Genomic DNA, 6,000 nt, shown 5'->3' on the forward strand with positions numbered 1-6,000 from the left:
GGCAGGGGAGAGGTCCCAGTGAGGTGTATTGAAATAAAGCAGAACTAACATTCAGGTATCTGAAGATGGGAATACAGCGAGCTCTCTATCCCTGGAAGTGTGCACGCAGAGAAAGGCACCCTTGGTAGAGAGCAGCCAAGGAGACTTATCAGAGGTCTGGACCCCCAGTCTCTCCTAGTCCCTGGCCTCAGTGAGTCAGTCATGTCATCCTGAATACTGCCTTGCTCAGATTCCAGATATAGCCTGTCTGGCCACAACCTCTGAGCGGGTAAAATTAGTAGCATACTTTCGAAGGGGGTGCCTGGGCCAAGAGAGGCCTTGGAGGCCCAAGTCCCTGGGGCTCAGTCTGGACATGGAGCTCTCTTTGTTCCCCTCCTGAAGCGGCTGCTGTGGAAAATTACCCAGAACAGGGGTGTACAAGAGCCATGGGGGTCTCCAAACCACACCTCCTACCCCCACACACACCCCCAAGTGGCCCTGCTCAGGGAGCCATCTAGGACCTGGCCCCTCCAGGTAGCCTTGGGAATCTGGTGACTTCCTGAAAATTCTAACAGCCCTACCCAGGAAGAGGAGGGGTTGCTGAGTAAGCCTAAAGACCACTTTCTTCAGTCAGGAAGCTGGTCTGGTTTTTGGTTTGTTTTTTTTTAGCTGAGCCATTCTGCTGCCTGTTGGCAACTCAGCTGCAGCTCAGCTCGGGCTGGGCATCGAACTGCTGTTGCTCAGAGCTCACACTCCTGAGCGAGCTCTTAACCAACTGAGCCACTTGGCTAGCCCTGGTTGGTCTGGTTTTTTACCTGCTTGCTGTGTGACCTGGAACCATGTACTCCACCTGAGTCTCAGGTATTGGATCTGTAAAATGAGAATAACCCTTCCTACAATCACTGCAAAGGCAGGTAGGGTGTGTTGGAGTCACTGTCAACAGACCTTCCTCGCTGTTCTTTAAGTGAGCTTATCACATATGTAAAGAGCATGGTTCAGTCCATTTTCATGCCCTAACTGCAGGAGTTAGGGGAAAGAGCGTAAGGCAAGGCCAGCAGATGACCTGAAGCCCAGACAAGCAATGCCAGTTGCAACTGAAGCCTCTTGACATATGTGGCATGGAAGCGGGGCGGCGTGTGGGGGGGGAGGGAGGAGGTTTACATCTGCTACCAAGACTGGGAGCTGCAGTTCTTCAGAGGAACATACTTCTCTCTTGGTGGCTCTTCCCCCTCAAAGATCCCGAGACCCCCAAACAAGCCCCTCAGGCCCTTCTTGGCTAGGGGATCTGAGCTCACATAAGAAACCTGTGCCAGGGCACTGAGTGGCACAAGCTGTGGTGGTGGGCCCCTTTGTTCTGGTGTCCCTAGGAGCGGCAGGAGGTCCCAGCCTGGCTGACAGTGATGCTACCAGCTGTGTCTGCATTGCTTACAATCATTGAGGGCTTACCGGTATTAACCCACTTAGTATTCCCAACAGTTGTGGGAGGGCTGGGCTGTTATCATTCCCCTTTTACAGATAAAGAAGACAAGGCAGGAGGAAGTGAAGCGAATTGCCCAGGACCTCACAGCCCTGTTGCCCCTGACCGTGTCAGGGTCGGGCAGCCTGAGGAGCTGGGATGGCTGGTCTCCAAGCAGGCCCAGGCAGGGCAGTGGCTGGAGACCCAAAGAAGCGGGGGCGCCAAGCCAGACAAGCCCTGCCTCCGCGGGCCGCGGTGCAACCAATGGGCGCCTGGCCCGAAGTGGGGTGACGCGGCGTCAGCAAGAAGTTCCCGGGAGCCAGGCTCTGGGTCACATGCTTTGTGCCTGTTCTACTTGGGAAGGGCGGGGCCGCTGTGCGGTTGGCAGGGTCTGGGTCCCAGGGGCCAATTGGGATTGCTCTCTCGGCTGGGCCTTCTGGCTAGACACCTGGCTGGGATTGCTGCCAGGTGTGTGGCCTGGACCCTGGGCGGGGCTGACCAGAACGGCCCCGCCCTCTGCCCCTGCAGGGGGGGGCCCCCAACTCTCTGGACTGTGCTCAAAAAGCCTGGCTCCTCCCTGCCAGACCTTGTTTTTACCAACTGTGAGATATAGGGTGTCACTTTTTCCCCCAGGTGTCCCCAAGTGTCTTAGTGGGTTCCAAGCCATTTTGGGCTGGTGTCCAGCACAGGCAGGGCCTCTGCCAAGGCCACTGGTGTTGAGCCAAGCCCATCACGGAGTGGAGAGGCAGGCACTCCGTGGGCAAGAAGGCTGGGCTTGGCCACCCTGGGAATTGCTTAGGAGGCTCCACTCCTGGAGTCCCCTGTCCCCATTTCTACTTCATTTCTGCAGGTAGCTAAGCTGGGGCCTGCCTAGCAGGGAGGGGGCCAGGCAGCACCAAGCCAGCAGCTAGCCAGCCCCCAGCCCTGGATCACCCTTCCCCACCCTTCTGCATCTAGACATAATGAAACCAGGTGGCAACTGGAACCACTGTGGTTCTAGATGACCCTGTGTTCTCATTCCATATTGGCCTCTGCTCTGCACTGGGCAAGTTACTTCTGGCCCTCTCTGAGCCTCCCTGGGTCAGCTGTGCCCAGGGAGGCTTGCTCATGGTGGTCACCCCCAGGGTAATCATGAGTCACTCAGTAGACCCTCTACAAAGATCTGATTGAACCCTAGAGTCTTTTGTACAGTGAGGGGTGAGGCTCACAAATGTGATGAATGAGGGGGGACACCTGTCCACTAGGAGCTAACTGGCTATTTGGGGAGATGCCAGATGTAGATTGAGGGGCTGTCACAGAATGGGGTGGGTGGAGTTTGTGGCAGGGAGTGAATGGGGACCACAGACCAAATCCAATTATACATGGGTTCTGATTTTTAATTAATTGTCCAAGATTTCACCTGAAGGCTGGATTCTGGCTTTTCTTTAAAAATGGGACTGTTGAGCAACACTGGGCTCAACAATTGGTCTCCCCTTTAGCCAGCCAGGGCTGTGAACTCCCCCACAGTCCCCATCAGTCCCTGGGCATCACACCTAACCCACCTCACTCAATATAAATGAGTATAATAAAAAGGTCCCTATAGGCACTGAATTCACCACCCAGGATCCCCTTTCATAGCAGGTGAGTAAAAACCAGAAAGGGCAGTGACTTGCTCAGGGACCTACAGTGAAGCCCGCAGCCCCGAGGAGAGTGCTATTTGAGCATGCATAGGGGTGGAGAGGATAGGGCCCCAGATGGAGGAGTCCACTTAGTTTCCAGAAACGTCTCACTGACTCCCTAGTGCTGAGAGCACAGATTTGCTCCCTGGGATGCTGAGGGCCTAGGCTTGGAAGCCTTGGGCCAGACCCCTCTGAGGGCCACCCAGCAAGAACTGGCAGGGGCTCCTCTGAAATAAACTGGAATTTCTGGGTGATTCATGCCTATTCAAGGCCTCTGGTTCTGCCCACCCCCAGCACCGCGAGAACCCCAAAGAGACCTTTTTCTTAGACTCTCCCCTCCTCCGGTGCTTCGGTGAGGGATTAGCAGGCAGGGGGGCCACGAGCCATGATAGGACCCACAGTGTTCCCGCACTGCCCCCTCCCAGAACTCTGGGGAAGGAAACTATAGCTGGAAAGCAGCGCCTCTGAGCACTCCAATGAAGGGAAACAGCCGAGGGCTGAGGAGGGAGTCCAGAAGTGCGTCTCTGCCCCAGTCTGTGCCTTACGTGTGTCGCTCCCATCTCTGGCCCTCTCCAAGCACACTGCAGTGACCATCTATTGTTTGTGCCTCCCCCGATTTCATCCTCCCTCTGCTGACAGTGTGGTTGGTTTTTCAGGGTGGGTTCTGGGACTTCTGCTGCTGAGACTACTGGGAAAGAGGCACCCTCTCTCTGCTAGCAGAATGTCAGGCTGGAGCTGCAGGCGGCCTTCAGGCAACTGGGGAAGAGGCCACCCAGAGGGAGCAGAGCCACGACAGAGAGAGAGGCAGCTTCCTAACCAAATCCCTAAGCACCCATACCCAGCTGTACCTGAAGCTGAACTTTTCAGTCATGTAAGTTAATAATTCCTTTCTGATCAAATCAAACATTTCTGCCACAACCAACAAAGTTCCAATATGCCATCTCTAAATGAGGAGTTTGGACCACAAACTACCCTTATCTTGGACAAAGAGGTCCTGATACTGCTTAACGTTACTCCAGCATTTCCCAAACTTCTTACTCCATAGAACCCCTCCTTATAAAGAACAGCGGTTAATGTACTGGGGCAATGCATCTTGGCAAGTGTCCACCAGAGGTCCTGAGGTCCCTCCCAGGACACTCTCAGTTGGGTCAGATTCCCCCCTCCTCTGACCTCCCTTCTGCTTCTCTGTGGCTGGCCTGCCTACTGAAACAACAGCTTGGCTGCTTTACCGGGCCTCCCTGCCCCCCAGGTCCCAGGAAAAGGCTCCAGTGCTTCCTGCTGCAGAGTGCCCTTGATTCTGGGAATTGAACCAGGCTGCGAGTTCCCCAAGGGCAGGACCCGAGCAGCCCCTTTTCTCTAGCACCAACCTGGCACAGAGCAGGCTCTCAGGAACATGGACTGAAAGCACAAGTGGACCAGGTGTCCTGGCAAGTCCACGGTGGTATCTCAGGGCTGGCCCACTCTCCACAGGACAGGGACACAGCTCAGGCTCCTTGTGGTGCCCACAGTGCCTCATGTAGGGCTGGGGGCACAGAATGGGCTCTGCAGACACATCTCCTATTCACAGGGATGGGATTGCTGGCCTCCCACACCTCAGAGGCCCACTCCCATATTCCCCCTGGTGTGGGGGCCTCCATCTCACTCTGGCTGGAAACAGGCAGGATCTCTACAGAACTCCCTAAAGCCCAGGGAGGCCACTCGCTGAAGGGAGCTGGGCACTGCTGCTTGTGGCCTGGGCTGATGTCTGCCCCAGTGTGGTCCCCAGTCAGGCCCACCTCCCCGCTCTCCCCCACCCCCCACCTCCTAGCAACAGGCAGAGCAGCCCCCTCCTGAGTTACCCTCCCAGAAGGGCTGGTGTTCAGGGTGGGTGGGGCAGCCTACTCTGCTATTCATGGAGATGGTGTCTTTCTTGCCCTCTTTCCCATGGCCTGCCTTGGGAGGCCTGTGGTCTGGGGTTGAGTGCTGGCTCTGCTGCTGAGCCCTGGCTGACCTTAGGCAAGCGTATGGCTCTTTCCAGACCTCATCTCTTCACCTGCACACACAGGTTGGGCAGATGTCTCCATATTCGTTCATCTGGGGCTTGAAGAGTGTACCCCACTTGAGGTCCGTCCTGGAATCCTGGGAGGTGAAGGGAGGGAAGGGCTCCCTGCCTCCCTGAGAGGCCTGCTTCCTGGAGGACCATGGCCTGGTAGCAAGTGCCCAGCTCCCAGCACAGGAGGAGAGAAACCTTTTCAAAAGGGAGAGAGGGATGGGGGGTGGGAGTGACTGCTGAAGAGTAGAGATTTCTTTGGGGGGTGATGAAAATACTCTAAAATTGATTGTGGTGATGGTTGCACAACTCTGTGAATGTACTAAAAACCTAATTGTATGTTTCAAATGGGTTAATGCTATGTGGATTATATTTCAATAAAGCTGTTACTAAAAAAGGGGGGGGTGCTTGGAGAAGCAGCTCTCAAATTCAGTCCCTAGCACAAGCTCTATAGACGATTTGAAGGCCTAGCCAAATTTGGGGAGCCCAGCTGATGGGGTGCTAAAGTGGTGGTGGCTCAGGGCTGCTTGCTCAAGGCCTCAGATGCTCCGACTGGGGGAGTGCTTCCCCCCACAGCCCTGGGACCCCAGATGAGACACAGGAAGAACAGCCGCCCCTGGTCCTAGAGCTTAGGCAGGCCATGGAGGGTTTACAGCTGCTACAGCCAGTGCCCCCAAACTGGGTTGTGCCCCAGGCTCAGGGATTTCCCTCCAGCCAGCCTCCCCTGGAAGCTGGGCATGGGGGAAGGCAGTGGATTGGGCTTTTCCCAGGCTGCTCTGAGCAGCAGGGCACCGAGGCACCCCTGCTTAGAGAAAACAGGTGGTCAGATGTGGCCATCCTTTCCACAGGACAGCCGCTCAACAGAGATTACACAGGAA

Source organism: Hipposideros armiger, unplaced genomic scaffold, assembly GCF_001890085.2.
Source record: "Hipposideros armiger isolate ML-2016 unplaced genomic scaffold, ASM189008v1 scaffold_264, whole genome shotgun sequence".
Taxonomy (NCBI): domain Eukaryota; kingdom Metazoa; phylum Chordata; class Mammalia; order Chiroptera; family Hipposideridae; genus Hipposideros; species Hipposideros armiger.